We start from the raw sequence: 16,738 nt of genomic DNA on the forward strand, positions 1-16,738 counted from the left end.
AGATTGCTAGCTCAAGGCAAATGCTGGCTAGCTTGTACTCTTCCCTTCTTTTCGACAAAAACAAAGGGGAGAAAGCTTTTGCTTGTTATAATATGCAAAGAAAAGCAAAGTGCAATCTTGCACAAGAAGCAAGTGTTGAATTTCCATGATTGAACTTAAGAATCTTACTATGCTTTTGTGCTTATATGTTGTGATGAAAATCTAGCTTCATGTTACAAAAACTTGAATATCTTTTAAATTAGCTAGAGCTACTTCTCCTTTTTGTTGATGACATAGGGGGAGAAGTATATTGATGACTTCATGCATTGAATTGAATATTTTATATATATTTGCATGATGGTTTAAATGTTTTTCATAACATGTGATGAATGTTACTTGGATTTGGGATAATCCAAGTGTTCTATCTATGGCATATTGATAGGGGGAGTTTGGTTAAACTTCGAGAAGTTAAGGTTAGCTCCATTAGTCATCAATTAGTTGTCATCATAAAAAAGGGGGAGATTGTTGAATCACGGATTTTGATGATGAAACTAATTGATTGTGTTTAGATGTTTAACTGCATTTTGAGTGATGCAGGTCTACTCGATCAGGATTAGACAGTTGACGCAGGAGGAATTGACATTACGCCGGAGGAGATCACGTCAGGATATTGGATGGCAGAAGGCTTCGGACATTGGGCATCGGGCATCGGGCCAAGGAGAGCGGAATTGCTCCAAGGATATCGGGGTTGCCGAGGTCAACCGTCGATTGGGCAACAAGCCGTAAGAGAGGACGATGCGCTGAAGAATCGGACGAAGCGCCAACCAATGACGTGCCGGGCAATAGAATGTCAATTCTCTTTGTAATAATTATCTAGATCGGAGTAGAGTTTTGGCTTGTGTGTGCAGGATTAACTACGATAATGACGAAGACATAAAGCGAAACAAAGTGTCAGAGTCAAGCACGAAGGATTTGTTGTGAGTTCGAGACTTTGACGAAAGTCTGAAGGTTCATCGGGAATGCTGCCAGAACTAGCCGAGAATGAGTAGGGAGCTTGCCGAAGGGTTTTTCGGAAGCTCACCGGAAGGTTCGTTGGAAGTTCGCGGAGCTCATCAAGAAAGATTGGAGCTTGCCGAAGAAGCTCGTTGGAACTCGCCAAGATCAAATCGTGAAGTCTAGGAGCTTGCCGGGAGTCCGCAGAATGGTTTCCGAGAGTTCGTCGGAAGACCGTCGGAAGTTCGCTGGAAGCTCGCCGGAAAAAGTCTTGACTTGTGGACTTTGTAATAGCTTAGAAAATGTCTTTGAATTCATAGTTAGCACGTTAATTAGGGTTAGGATTAAGTGTTAATCCTATAACCCAAGTAGGGGCCAATTGGGCCCGAGTTCAGACTGGTTTGGGCCATGTTTGAAGCCCAACCAGTGAGCTGAAATAGTGTAGGCGGTGGCACCGCCCAGAACCCGAGAACTGAGCGGTGGCACCGCTAGACTGAGCGGTGGCACCGCCCAGAACCCGAGAGGTCGGGCGGTGATAGGCGGTGGCACCGTCAGCCTTGGGAACCCAAGAGAATTCAAAATTTGGAGCCCAAATTTGAATCCCCTTAGGGCCTATAAATATCCCTCAATTCTTAGCTGAGATTACAACCTTTGAGAAGTAAGAGATTGAGATAAAAGTCTTAGCAAAGTCTTTAGCAAGTTTTTGTTTTCAATTGCTTGAGTGTTCACCTCCTTCTTTATCTTTGAAAATTTGTAAGAGAGTGAACCACTTGTAAAAGGTTGTAAGAGGGGTATTTGTCCTTCCCCTTCAAAGTGATTTTCTAGTGGAAGTTGTGAGCCTCATCAAAGAAGGCTTCGCAAGTGGATGTAGGTCGCATGACCGAACCACTATAAATTAGTTTGCGTTTATCTTATTGTCATTTATATTACTGCAAACCATCTTCACTTTGATGCTCTACTTCTTTGTCTCCTTCTTACGTATCCCTTCAAGTTAAAACGCAATCGAAACGGTTTCAAACGAAACGTTACTTTTATCGTACGAATTTTCTGAAAGTATTTAAATCGTCAAAAGTTTATCGTACTTTACCGCTGCACTAATTCACCCCCCCCCCCTCTTAGTGCCACTCCGATCCTAACAATTGGTATCAGAGCCCGGTATTTTTTATTTCGAATTTACACCCGAGAGAAATGGCTCTTCATGGCTTTCAAGAGGGCTTATCGGTTGTTCGTCCACCGTTGTTTAACGGATTGGACTACACTTATTGGAAAACTCGAATGAGAGTTTTCTTGATTTCTATGAATTTGGATTTATGGAATATTGTTGAAAACGATTTTCAACTTCCCTCTAAACCGATGAACGAATGGTCGGATTTGGAGAAGAAGTATTTTTCTTTAAAAGCAATGGCTATGAATGCCTTATTTTGCGCTTTGGACAAAATTGAGTTCAATCAGATTTCTACATGCGAAACAGCTTTTGATATTTGGCGAACACTTGAAATCACGCACGAGGGAACTAGTAGAGTCAAAGACTCGAAAGTTAACATTTTATTGCATGATTTTGAGCTTTTTCGAATGCAACCAAGCGAGACTATAGGCGACATTTACACCTGTTTCACGGATGTCGTCAATAATCTAAGAGTTCTTGGTAAATCTTTTTCGAATTTTAATCTCGTAAGCAAGATCTTAAGATCCCTTCCAAAAAGGTGGGATCCTAAAATAACGACAATACAAGAAACAAAAGATTTAAATATTTTTTCACTTGAAGAACTAATTGGTTGGTTGATGACATATGAAATGGTGCACAATACACATGATGAACATGATGAACGAAATAACCTTCCAAAGAACAGGAAGTATTTGGAACTCCGGACAAATGAATACCACTTGAGCGATGACTCAAGTGATAAGGACAATGATGAACTTGAACTTCGAATACTAAATCTTAATATGTTTATTAAACAAAAATCTAAAATAAACAATGAACTTGAACGGAGGAAGAGGCCAAAGAAGAGAAAAGCAACCAAAGATGAATAAAAAACTTCCAAAGGTGAAACGGCGAATTAGGCTTTGACGAGCCTCGACTACAAGGTAAGTAACTCAACTCTCTTGAATTATTTTGAAATTACATAATACTTTTCATGAGTTATTTTTAATTTAGTTTAGGATTAATTACATGAAAATAAAAAAAATTAGAAATCATGCTTATCATTCTAGTAATTTTGAAAATAATCATGAAAATTGTATGTTTATGATAAACAAAATGATTTTGATTAAAAATGCCTTATGAAATATGATATCATGCCTAATAAATTTATTTTTTGAAGTAATGCATAATAATCATGCTTAATGATGCATTTTTTGATTTGACATAAAAGTGACTTTAAAAAATGATGTATGTTTTGATTTGACATAAATGAAATAGGCATGCTTATATGAAATAGTGAAGTGTCATGCTTGACAATTGTATACTTAATGATGCATAAAGTTGTAATAAAAATATTAATATTTTAATACTATGATTTGATGATTTTATGCATGACATTGTAAAGTTATATATAATGATGCATAATGATGAAATTGTGTAATAAAAATATTAAATATTTTGAAACCATGTTTTAGTGTCATGCATATTGATCATGCTTAATAAATCTTGAAATTATGCATGATGAATCTTACAATTTATGGATTATTGATTTTTACCATAATGAAAGTACCTTATTGATCTTTGTTGTAATAAATCTTACTCTTTCGGTTTTAAACATGATACATGTTTTTATTTGGCATAAATGAAACAAAATTATATGTTTTTAAACAATCGAAAAGAGGGAAACATTCTTGAAAATTATTTTGCTCTATCTTATTGATTTTGATGAATCCATTTGTATCATCTTTGTGAAACTCTTGGATTTTGATAATGACTTTGATGATTTAAATTTGAATAATTTTTTATCGAAATTACGATCTTGATCTCTTGAAATTTATAACATGAAATCCTTTATGAATCAAGATTGTTTTCTATTTAAAAGGAGATTTGTCGAAATGTTTCCTTGTTTTTTAGTATTCATGATCTTGATAATTATGTTTTGAAACTTTATGTAAACCAAGAATGTTCATCATGATTCTCTCTTTGAATATTTAAAGAGGAGAATTTTCTAGATGAATCATGATTTTGATGATTGAATATTTGATGTGCATGAATTGAGATCTTGCTCTCCTACTATTATTTTTGCTATTCACCAAAAGGAAGACTAATTCTAATAAACCATGATATGCTATATGAATTTTATTGTATTCATGAAGTAATATCTCATCACTAATTTTTGTTTATATTCCTTCATGTGATGATATGAATGTATGAAACACTTATGATATGATTTTTTATACAATTCCATCTATTCGTGAAATATTTATCTTATCACCCAATTAATTCCTCTTGATACTCCTAATGTGATGAAGTGAAATTATGCATGAAATACAAATGGGGAGAAGTTTTGATCATGCATGGTAGGATATAATTTGACAAATTGATACCATCATGATATGAAACATTTATGATTTGCAATGATGTATACAATACTTGTGCTTTCTAATTATGATGTGATGTATTACATATGATGTAAATCATGATTTAAAATACTATGAGTTGTTGCTAAAATGATGTATTATAAATATTGATTTAATGTTTTGTATCATGAATACTCTAAATGATAAATGTTTGGTATCATGATCAAAATGTTGACAAATAGTTAAAAATTTTAGTATCATGTATGATATCCTCATAATGTTGATCGATTTATTCAATATCGTGCATGAATGAATATAAGGTTTTTGAAAATGTGCATATTCTAATTTGAAAATATGATGATGCACAAATAAGATTGATACTTACCTTTGTCATAATTGATGTAAAGGGTCTTCCCTTCTTTTTGACAATGACAAAGGGGGAGATAGCTAGCTTGCACAAGTCAAGAAGATGTAAAAACTTGATTGCTAGCTTGCCTATCTTAAGTAACAAAGATTGCTAACTTGCTTATTTCAAGAAGCAAAAGTTGTCTTCTTGAACATCACTATCTTGCCTATCTCAAAATACAAAATATGCTAACTAGTTACGGAAGCAAAATTGCTAGCTCAAACATTGCAAAGGAAGCAAAAATTTGCTAGCTTGAAACTTGCATATCATGAAAATTGCTAGCATGTAGTCTAAAGAGAAGCAATTAGTTGTTATCTCAAGAAAAGAAAACATGCTAAACTTACACATCTTTAATTGCTAGATTGCATGATGATAAAATTTGATACTATGTTTTTCATGTAATATATTAAACTTTTTATCTCTAAACACATAGAAGTAGGAACTTCTCCTTTTTGTTGATGACAAAGGGGGAGAAGTATGATGACATGACATGTTATGCACAAGTTTATAATGACATGTTACTTGGATTCTTGAATCCAAGTGTTCTATCAATGGCATATTGATACGGGGAGTTTGGTTAAACTCCGGGGAGTTAAGGTTAACTCCGTTAGTCATCAATTAGTTGTCATCATCAAAAAGGGAGAGATTGTTGAATCATGGATTTTGATGATGAAACTAATTGATTGTGTTTAGATGTTTAACTGCATTTTGAGTGATGCAGGTCTACTCGATTAGGATTAGACAGTTAACGCAGGAGAAATTGACGTTGCGCCGGAGGAGATCACGTTAGGATATTGGATGGCAGAAGACTTCGGATGTCGGGCATCGGGCCAAGAGCGGAATTGCGCCAAGGATATCGGGGTTACGGAGGTCAACCGCCGATTGGGCAACAAGCCACAAGAGAGGACGATGCACTAAAGAATCGGATGAAGCGCTAACCAATGACGTGCCGGGCAATAGAATGTCAATTCGCGTTGTAATAATTGTCTAGATCGGAGTAGAGTTTTGGCTTGTGTGTGCAGGATTAACTACGATAACGATGAAGACATAAAGCAAAACAAAGTGTCGGAGTCAAGCTCGAAGGATTTGTTGCGAGTTCGAGAGTTCGACGGAAGTCCGAAGGTTCGTCGGGAATGCTACCGGAACTAGCCAAGAATGAGTCGGGAGCTTGCCGAAGGGTTTTTCGGAAGCTCGCCGGAAGGCTCGTTGGAAGTTCGTGGAGTTCACCGAGAAAGATCGGAGCTTGCCGAAGAAGCTCATTGGAACTCGCCAAGATCAAATCGTGAAGTCTAGGAGCTTGCCGGGAGTCCGCAGAATGGTTTCTGAGAGTTCGTCGGAAGACCGTCGGAAGTTCGCCGGAAGCTCGCCAGAAAAAGTCTTGACTTGCGGACTTTGTAATAGCTTAGAAAATGTCTTTAAATTCGTAGTTAGCATGTTAATTAGGGTTAGGATTAAGTGTTAATCCTATAACCCAAGCAGGGGCCAATTGGGCCCATGTTTGGATTGGTTTGGGCCAAGTTTGAAGCCCAACCAGTGAGCTGAAATAGTGTAGGCGGTGGCACCGCCCAGAACCCGAGAGGTCGGGCGGTGATAGGCGGTGGCACCGCCAGCCTCGGGAACCCAAGAGAATTCAAAATTTGGAGCCCAAATTTGAATCCTCTTGGGGCCTATAAATACCCCTCAATTCTCAATTGAGATTACAACCTTTGAGAAGTAAGAGATTGAGATAAAAGTCTTAGCAAAGTCTTTAGCAAGTTTTTGTTTTCAATTGCTTGAGTGTTCACCTCCTTCTTTCTCTTTGAAAATTTGTAAGAGAGTAAACACTTGTAAAAGGTTGTAAGAGGGGTATTTGTCTTTTCCCTTCAAAATGATTTGCTAGTGGAAGTTGGGAGCCTCATCGAAGAAGGCTTCGCAAATGGATGTAGGTCGCATGACCGAACCACTATAAATCGGTTTGCGTTTATCTTATTGTCATTTATATTACTGCAAACCATCTTCACTTTGATGCTCTACTTCTTTGTCTCCTTCTTACGTATCCCTTCAAGTTAAAATGCAATCGAAACGGTTTCAAACGAAACGTTGCTTTTATCATATGAAGTTTTCGAAAGTGTTTAAATCGTCAAAAGTTTATCGTACGTTACCGCTGCACTAATTCACCCCCCCCCCCCCCCCCCTCTTAGTGCCGCTCCGATCCTAACATGGCATAGTGGCCTAGTACGTCCGTAGTCGATGAGTCAAGTGAATTATTACAGAGATAATAATTCACTGAGTTAGAAGGAGTTCTGACAGGTATAACTCACGGCTAGCTCGATATTGGGCCTAGAGGGTCACACATATATGATAGGCATTGCGATGAGTAGAGGTTCGGATATGAGATATCCGACGGAGCCTTTGTCTTATTGGATATCCAATAAGCCCCTGAATTATTGGATCCCATGAACGAGATCCAATAAGAGCACATGAGAGATTATTGCATAGAGATCCACTAATCTAAAGGGCTTGGGTTATTGGATGTAGATCCAATACTCACTAGGCGAGGATCCATTAGGGTTTGATAGGGGACCTCTATAAATAGGAGTCTTTGCTTGTCTCTCCTATTCTCCTTCCCCTCTCCACCTTAGAGCAGCCTGGAGTTTTGAGGAGCGTCATAGCAGCCCTGCTATTTGGATCACCACTAGAGAGGAGGACGCTTGATCTCCTTCACCCTCTCCTAAGGATCTACAAGGAAACAGGGATATACGGTCTCCCTAGTTAACACAATCTACTCTATACGCAGTTTTTTCAGTTTCACAGATTTTGCGCACCAATCTTCGCACGACGACGAACATCTCTTTAGGAATTGGGGATTTTGTTTTCTTGTTCTTCCGTTGCACATGTGATGTCGCCCCCAAAGATTTTCCCAACATATATATTCAAATTAAAACATACACAATTTCAAAAACCTTATTTTTCATGCACGATACCAAAAAATAAATCAATCATCATTAATGAGCATATCATACATGATACTCAGACATTAAAATTTTTAAGCATTTATCAACATGTTGATCATGATACCAAACATTCATCATTTAAAGCATTCATGATACACATCATATGCAATACATCATGTACATCATTATCATAAGTTAAAGTATTGCATGCATAATGCCAAATCATCATGTATATAAAATATAACATTATTATTACATGCATGATTCCAAATCATCATTCTATCAGAAAATGATAATTATTGATTTTCACATTATTTCAAAAAAAAAAATCAAAGTGTTGCATGCATTTTTATCTAGGGGAAAAATCATAGTGTTGCATGCATTTTTATCTAAGGGAAAAATCATAGTATTGCATGCATTTTTATTTAAGGGAAAAATCATAGTGTTACATGCATCATTCCAAAATATTTCAAGCCATGCAAGCCATAAATACAAAGAAATCATGTCATTAAGGATAAAATCATTTGAATACCAAACGACATGATTCATATAGTAAATATCTTCTTTAAATAAAATATCAAGAAAAATCATAGGAGCACACAAAAGAGATCTTGTTTTAAAAGAAAATTAAGTAATAAATCCAAGAACTCACAAGGAAAAATCATGATTCATTTAGAAAATCTCCTCTTAAGAAAATATCAAGAAGAATCGTAGGAGACTGATTAATAAGAAATTTTGATTCATAATAAAATATCTGTTGAATCTCGTATTTTGATGATGACGTATTGCAAGTATTCATGATGAATATTGCAATGACTTGAATTCAGTTTGAATTCAAGATTCTATCAATATGGCATATTGATAGGGGGAGTTTGTTTAAACTCCGAGAGTTAAGGTTAACTCCGTTATCAAGTAGTTGTCATCATCAAAAAGGGGGAGATTGTTGAATCTCGTATTTTGATGAGGAAACCACTTGATATATATTTATGATTTAATCTGCGTTTTGAGTGATGCAGGATGCTTCGATCAGGATGAGACAATTAAAGCAAGAAATTCATGTTGTGCCGAAGGAACATGTCAGAAGATTGGACGTCGGGCCGGTGGATCGGTTGACGTATCGACAGAAGGCTTCGGGCCATGGACTCGGGCATCAGGCCAAAATAAGCGGTGCCACCTCCTGGCTGGGGCAGTTGCGCCACCCAGTCTCGCTCGGAGACTTAGCCCAGGCGGTGCTACCTCCTGGCTTGGGCGGTTGTACCTCCCGCCAGAAATCAGGGTCCGAATGGGTTGATCCATTCGGCCCAATTTGGGTTTTTCAAGGGCCCAATTGCCCCAAGATTAAGTTAATGGGATCACCTCCCATTTCCAACTTAATCATTGTGCTAACTACGATTTTTCCTAAGACATTTATTGCAACTTGCTCCGGTGCGTCAATCGCTTCTTCCGGCGAGCTTTCGGCGAACTTCCGTCGATCATCCGACGAACCCTCGGTGATGCTACTGCGGACTTCTGGCAAACTCCTGGACTTACGACGATCCACTTGGCGAGTTCCGACGAGCTTCTTTGGCAAGCTCATGGACTTCTCGGATTTGTTCCCGCAGAACCTCCAACGATTGTCCGAACTTCCGTCGAACTCTCGAACTCCCAACGTGATCATTGTCTTGACTCCGGCGCAACTCCTGCTGCATGTATTTCTTCCATCGTAGTTAATCCTGCACACTTAAAATAAAACTTTGATCGAGACAATAAATTCTAAGTAATTAACCAAGTTGTCCGGCATGTCATTAGTCCCTCGACTCTTCGTCCGATTCTTTGGCGCATCATTCTCTCCTACAGCCTATTGCCCAATTGGCCAATTGACTCCGCAACTCCGATATCCTTGGTGCAATATCCGTTCTTCTTGGCTCGATGCCCGAATCCATGGCCCGAAGCCTTCTATCGATACGTCGACCATTCCTCCGGCCCGACGTCCAATCTTCTAACATGTCTGACATGTTTTCCTCCGACACAACATGATTTTTCCTGCTTTAAATGTCTCATCCTGATTGAAGTATCCTACGTCACTCAAAACGCAGATTAAAACATAAACACTTATCGATTGGTTTCATCATCAAAATCCGAGATTCAACAATCTCCCCCTTTTTGATGATGATAACCAATCGACGACGGAGTTAATCCTTAACTCCCGGAGTTTAAACAAACTCCCCCTATATGTCGTATTGATAGAAACTCTTGGATTGAAAAATCCAAGTAACATGTCATGATCAAATCATGCATGACATCAACATACTTCTCCCCCTTTGTCATCAACAAAAAGGAGAAGTTCCACTTTCTAGGTGTTTGACATAACAGTTTCAAATCATTGCATAACAAATCTCAAGTTTTATAGTCATGCATGCTAGCAAAAATTGTGAGTTTTACAAATTTGTAAATTTTGCTAGATATGCAAGTTCAGCATGTTTGTTTAGCAATGTTCAAGCTAGCAAGTGTTTGAAAATGAAAGCAAGTTTTGCAACATACAAGCTAGCAATAATTTAGAGTTATGCAAGTTTGTAAATTTACTTTTCTTTGCGATATGCAAATTTAAAATTCAAGTCATAAACCTTAAAATATGTCATGGGAGAACACATAAACAATCTTGATTTATGTTTAATATCTCTCAATTTATTATGAATCATAAAAATTATAATTCCAAAAAATCATGATTCATTTGGACAAAAAGATTATCGATTCATGCATTTGAATAAATATTTTTAAATCATCACTTCAACTCATCATGCATAATTTCTACATGTAAAATCATTAAACATGATACAATCATTTATTTTCCAAACATTCATCATAATTTTCAACTTATTCAATTTGTCAAATTAACACACTATCATGAGTATTTCATGATTTCATACAATCACATGACAAGAAATCAAAATGATGATTCATATAAAAAAAAAATCATGATTTATATTCAAGGGAAAAATTATCATTCATTTTCAACTCCTTCAATTTGTCAAATCAACATTTCTTATATATGCATAATATGGTTTCAAATGTTTCACATATAACATGCATAATTTCAAAAATCAAAAGGAGAAGGGAAAAATTCAAAGGTTCAAAGATTTCAACCATCTCATAAACAAATGAAGGATCAAGTCATGAATCCAAAATTCCATGAATCATTTCGACAAATCTCCTTTTAAATAATCAAAATGATCATCAAATGAAATCTCATATTATTCCAAGAAATCAAGATCATGATTTTGATAAAACTCATTTCAAATTCAAATCATTAAAATCATTAAATAAGTCAAAAATCATCATGCATAATTTCGAAATAGAAACTCATTAATCATGATTTTAAATCAATCGTTACATTTTCATTAAGACATCAAGCTTGTTTTCGTTGAATATAATGTTCAATGATTATTAAAGATATCTAAACTTCTTTAGTTTCAATTTGTGTTATAGATTTTCTATTAGCATGCTCAAATATTTGTTCTTATATTAAAATCATGCATCAACGTTTAAAACGGAAAGATAAAAAAATCATCAAGATCAAAAAGTGTAACACAATTCCAAGACATGATTTTAAATTATTACTTCAAGTCCTCATGCATAAAAATCATCAAGCATGATTCAAACATTCATTATGATAAGACATACAAGCCAAAGAAATCATTAAACATAAAGCATATTCATCAATCATGGTTTCATTGAGCATAAGGCATTTTCAACCAAAATCATTTTGTTATTAAACATGTAATTTTTATTATCATTTTCGAAATTACTAGCATGATCCTAATTTTTGCATTTTTATTATATTTTTAAACATGCAATTTTAAAAAAATAAATTTTCTAAACAAAAAAAAATGCATCATGAAAAGCATTATGTAATTTCGAAATAAATTAGGGGGATTTCGATTACCCCATCATTGAAAGCGGTTAATGCGTAGTTTACCACCTCGCGTTTCTTGATTTTCTCCTCATCTTTGGAGGAGCTCTATTCATCCCAATTTTTTTTCTTCTTCTTGCGTTCAAAGCAAGTAGTTCCATTCTTTTTGTTCTTAAATTTTTGTTCCATTAACTTTTTAAATTTCTTAGTGAGTTCAAGTTCACCATCACTTGAGCTTATGCTCGAGTGGTCTTCAAATGTTCTATGTCCCAAATCCTTCCTGTTCTTTAGAAGATGGTTTTGTTCGTCATGTTCATCATGTGCATTGTGCACCATTTCATATGTCATCAATGAACCGATAAGTTCTTCAAGTGAAAAAATACTTAAATCTTTTGTTTCTTGTAAAGCTATTACTTTTGAATTCTAACTCTTATTAAGAGATTGCAAAATCTTGTTTACAAGTTCAAAATCCAAAAAACATTTGCCAAGAGCTTTTATATCATTGATAATATCCGTAAAACTAGTGTATTAGTGCAGCGGATAACTTTCATCGGTTAAAAAGACTTTCGTACGAAAACCGATTCCGAAGTAAAAGCCGTTTCGTAAAGAACTTTAATTTAAGATCAAAATAGAAGTATAGTTGATGTAAAGCAATGAAGGTAGTTTGCAAATAAGATAAAGAGCAGAATGTAAATGCAAACCGAGATTTAGAGTGGTTCGATCAATTTTGACATATATCCACTTTTGGCTTCCTCCTCCGACGAGGTCACCAATGTCCACTAGAGGTCTTCCTTCAATAGGCGAAGACCAACTCCTTCTTACACCCCTCTTCTCCTTTTCATGGGTTTAGGAGACAACCCTTACAAGCACTCACACTCCTCTTACAGAATTCTAAACTTAGAGTGGAGGACGGAATTTCTAAAGTGATTTCTACAGCGTTTCTTTCCTTTTTTGCTCTCTATGCTTGTGTACTTTAACCAGGGATGAGAGAGGTATTTATAGGCTTCAAGTTGATTCAAACTTGAAGCTTAAAACTTTCCAATCCTGGGTTCTCCAAGCACGGGCGGTACCACCGCCTGCGTTGGGCGGTACCACTGCCCAGTGTCAGTTTGACTAACACTGCCCTGGGCGATGCCATAGACCAGGTCTGGTGGTACCACAGATTGGGGGCCAGTGCTGGGCGATATCACCATCCAGACTGGCGGTACCACCGTCCAGACTGGCGGTACCATCACTTGGCACCCTGCTAGGGGAGGTACAACCGCCCAGACTGGTGGTACCACCGCCTAACACAATCTCGAAGACTGTGCCATGATGGTGAGACTTCTTGGGGCACTGTTTGGGCCCTTTAGTGGGCCCAACACAGTTCTTACATGGGCCTAGCTGAACCTTAATTGGGTTGGCGCAAATTCAAGCCCAATTATGTGCTAATTACGATTCCTAAGACATAATCTGAGCTAAACAAGTCCGTAAGTTTATTCTTCCGGTGAACTTCCGATGATCTCTCAGTAAGCTCTAGGACTTCACGACGATTTCTTGGTGAGTTTTGACGAGCTTCTCTGGCAAGCTTCGAGACTTCTCGGCTGGTTCCTCTAGAACTTCTGACGAACGTCCGGACTTCCGACGAGCTCTCGAACTCCCAACGTATTCGCGTCCTTGACTCCGGGACTTCATTTTGCTTCATGCCTTACTATCGTAGTTAATCTTGCACAAATATAACACACTTCAATCTAGATAATTAATACTAAGCATTAATCATGTTGTCCGGTATGTCATTGGTCCCTCGACGCTTCGTCCGATTCTTCGGTGCATCGTCCTCTCTTGCGGCCTATTACCCAATCGGCAAGTTGACTCTGCAACTCTGATATCCTTGGCGCAATATATGCTCTTCTTGGCCTGACGTCCACATCCATGGCCCGAAGCCTTCTATCGATACGTCAACCGTTCCTTTGGCTCGACGTCCAATCTTCGGACATGTTTTCCTCCAGCATAACATGATTCTTCCTACTTTAATTATCTCATCTTAATCGAAGCATCCTACATCACTCAAAATATAGATTAAATCATAAACACTTATCAATTGGTTTCATCATCAAAATACGAGATTCAACAATCTCCCCCTTTCTGATGATGATAACCAATTGATGATGGAGTTAAAATAAACTCCCGGAGTTTAACCAAACTCCCCCTATTAATATGCTATATTGATAGAACCTTGAATTCAAACTGAATTCAAGTCATTGCAATATTCATCATGAATATTTGCAACACGTCATCATGCATAACATGATCATCCTTCTCTCCCTTTGTCATTAACAAAAAGAAGAAGTACCACTATCAAGTGTTTGGGATATACAAGTTCAAATCATTGTATAAATAAAAACATAATATCAAGTTTTATCATCATGCAAGCTACTAAAAATTTTGAGTTATTCAAGTTTGTAAATTTTGCTAGATGTGCAAATTCAGCATGTTTGTTTTGCAATGTTCGAGCTAGCAAGTGTTTGAAAAAGAAAGCAAGTTTTTCAATATACAAGCTAGCAATAATTTAGAGTTGTGCAAGTTTGCAAATTTGCTTTTCTTTGCGATGTGCAAGATAGCATATTTTTGCATCTTCTCGAGATTTCGAGCTAGCAATTCTCGGTGATATTCAAGATAGCAATTTCTTCTCTTTTGAGAAGTGCAATTATTTTTGCTTCCTTTGCAAAAACGCAAGCTAACAAAATGTTACATTATTTTACAACATGAAAGCTAACAATTTGAGATGTTCAAGAAGCAAATTCTTTCTTCTCTTTTGAGAAGTGCAATTGTTGCTTTTTTTCTTGAATTGAACGAGCTAGCATCTTTTATCTCCCCCTTTTTCATTGTCAAAAAGAAGAGAAGACCCTTTATATTAATTTTTAGATTATGACAAAGGTAAAGTATTAATCCTTTTTCAATATGTTTGTGCATCATCCTAGTTTTAAATTAAAACATGCACAATTCCAAAACTTTACATTTGTATCCTTCATGCATTATACAAATAAATAAATCACTATTGGCATATCATACATGATATTCAAGCATTCATAATATATCATTTTGGTAACAAATCATAGCAATTCAAATCATGATGATATTAATTTTGTCAAATTACATCCTACCATGCATGATCAAAACTTCTCCCTATTTTATCATTGTAAATAAGAAGGAAGAAGGGGGGAATAATGCATAACAAAACTCAAGTAATAAATTATCAAGATGTCAAGTGGCATATCATGGTTAATTTGAATACATCCTTTTTAATGAATACCAAGAAGAATCATAGTATGAAAAATCTTGATTCATAGAAAAGTTTGAAGTATCAAATATCGAGAAATCAAGATCATAAATTGAATTATTTTCCTCTTTAGTAAATAACGAAGAGAAACATAGGAGATCAAATAAGAGATCTTGATTCATAAAAGATTTCATGTTATAAATCTTGAAAAATCAAGATAAAGCTTATTCAAATTCAAATCGTCACATCAAAATCATTTTCAAGAGATTCATAAAAAAAATATAGATAAATTCGTTAATCTCTCCTTTTTCAATGGGAAATATTTCAAGGAGAAAACTTTCCTCTTTTTAGTTGTTTGTTTCATACAAGCATGCCTTTGTCTTTTTTTTTATGCTAAATCAAAACATATATCATTGTTTAAAACGAAATTGCAAGATTTATTTCGACATATATCAATAAGCTATAAGTTACAAGAATTATCATGCATAATTTTGAAATCTCATCCATAGTATAAAACCATTAAGCATGGTATTAACACTTCAATATTTTCATTACAACATCAAGCAAGGTTTCATTAAACATAATTTTGAATGATTCTTATAGATATATAAAACTTCTTTAGTTTTAATTTATATGATTGACTGTATATTATCATGCCCAAATTTTTGTTCTTATGTCAAAACAATACATCATGTTGAAAACCAAAGACAAGGCTCATCAAAAAAATCATCAAGCCTTCCATACAAAAGCCATGCATCGTCATCGAAAAGCAATATAGAAATCATCAAAATACGCATTCTTGCTTCTTAAGCACATACATAAGATTAATCTTACTAGGTGTATAATCATTAGATTTATATCTAACATTTTATTGCATTATCATAAAACATGTAATTTTCATGATCATTTTTAAAATTACTAGAATGATAAGAATGAACCTAATTTTTTTTAGCATTTTCATTTAATTATAAAACATATAATTTTTAAGAAAAATAATTAAATTAAATTAAAAACGGGGTCAGCACTAAGAGTGGGGGTGAATTAATGCAGTGGTAAAATAATGTCTTCAAAACTTTTCGTTTCAATTAAAACCGATTATGATGAAAACCGATTTTGGAAACTTAACTTTGAAAGCGTACATTTATGAAGTGAATAAAGTAGGCAAGTAAAGATTCAGTTTGCAGTATGTAAATGGCAAGAAGTAAATGCAAACTAGAGAATATGCCAATTTTATAGTGGTTCGGTCGTCGTGACTTACATCCACTCCGTCGATTCCTCCTCCGTTGAGGCCACCAGCATCCACTATTGATCTTCATTTAATAGGTGAAGATCAACCTCCTTCTTACACCCCTCTTCCCTTTTTCACGGGTTTAGGAGACAACCGTTACAAGCACTCACTCCTCTCTGGTAAGACCCTAAAGTCTTATCGTCGCTCTGATACCAAATGATAAGACCCTAAAGTCTTATCGTAGAAGAAAGGGGAGAAATGGGGATGCTCTGATACCAAATAATAAGACCCTAGGAGTCTTATCGTGGAAGAAAGGGAAGAAATGAGAATGCTCTGATACCAAATGATAAGACCTTAAAGTCTTATCGTCGCTTTGCTACCAAATGATAAGACCCTTTAGTCTTATCGTAAAAAAGAAGAAGAGAAAGGGGATGATCACTTCGAGGGGATCGGCCTCCTTGATCGCTTCGAGGGGATCGGCCCTCCTTGATCACTTCGAGGGGATCGACCCTCCTTGATCACTTCGAGGGGATTGACCCTCCTTGAT

The 16,738-nt window shown here is 36.1% G+C and overlaps 1 pseudogene; it reads right to left on the minus strand.

Moving 5' to 3' along the window:
- LOC104001004 (probable inorganic phosphate transporter 1-4) overlaps positions 1-12,897 on the minus strand; it is an 80,498-nt pseudogene extending 67,601 nt beyond the window's left edge.
- Positions 12,898-16,738: the final 3,841 nt, after the last annotated feature.

Source organism: Musa acuminata, chromosome BXJ3-11 (assembly GCF_036884655.1).
Source record: "Musa acuminata AAA Group cultivar baxijiao chromosome BXJ3-11, Cavendish_Baxijiao_AAA, whole genome shotgun sequence".
Lineage (NCBI taxonomy): Eukaryota > Viridiplantae > Streptophyta > Magnoliopsida > Zingiberales > Musaceae > Musa > Musa acuminata.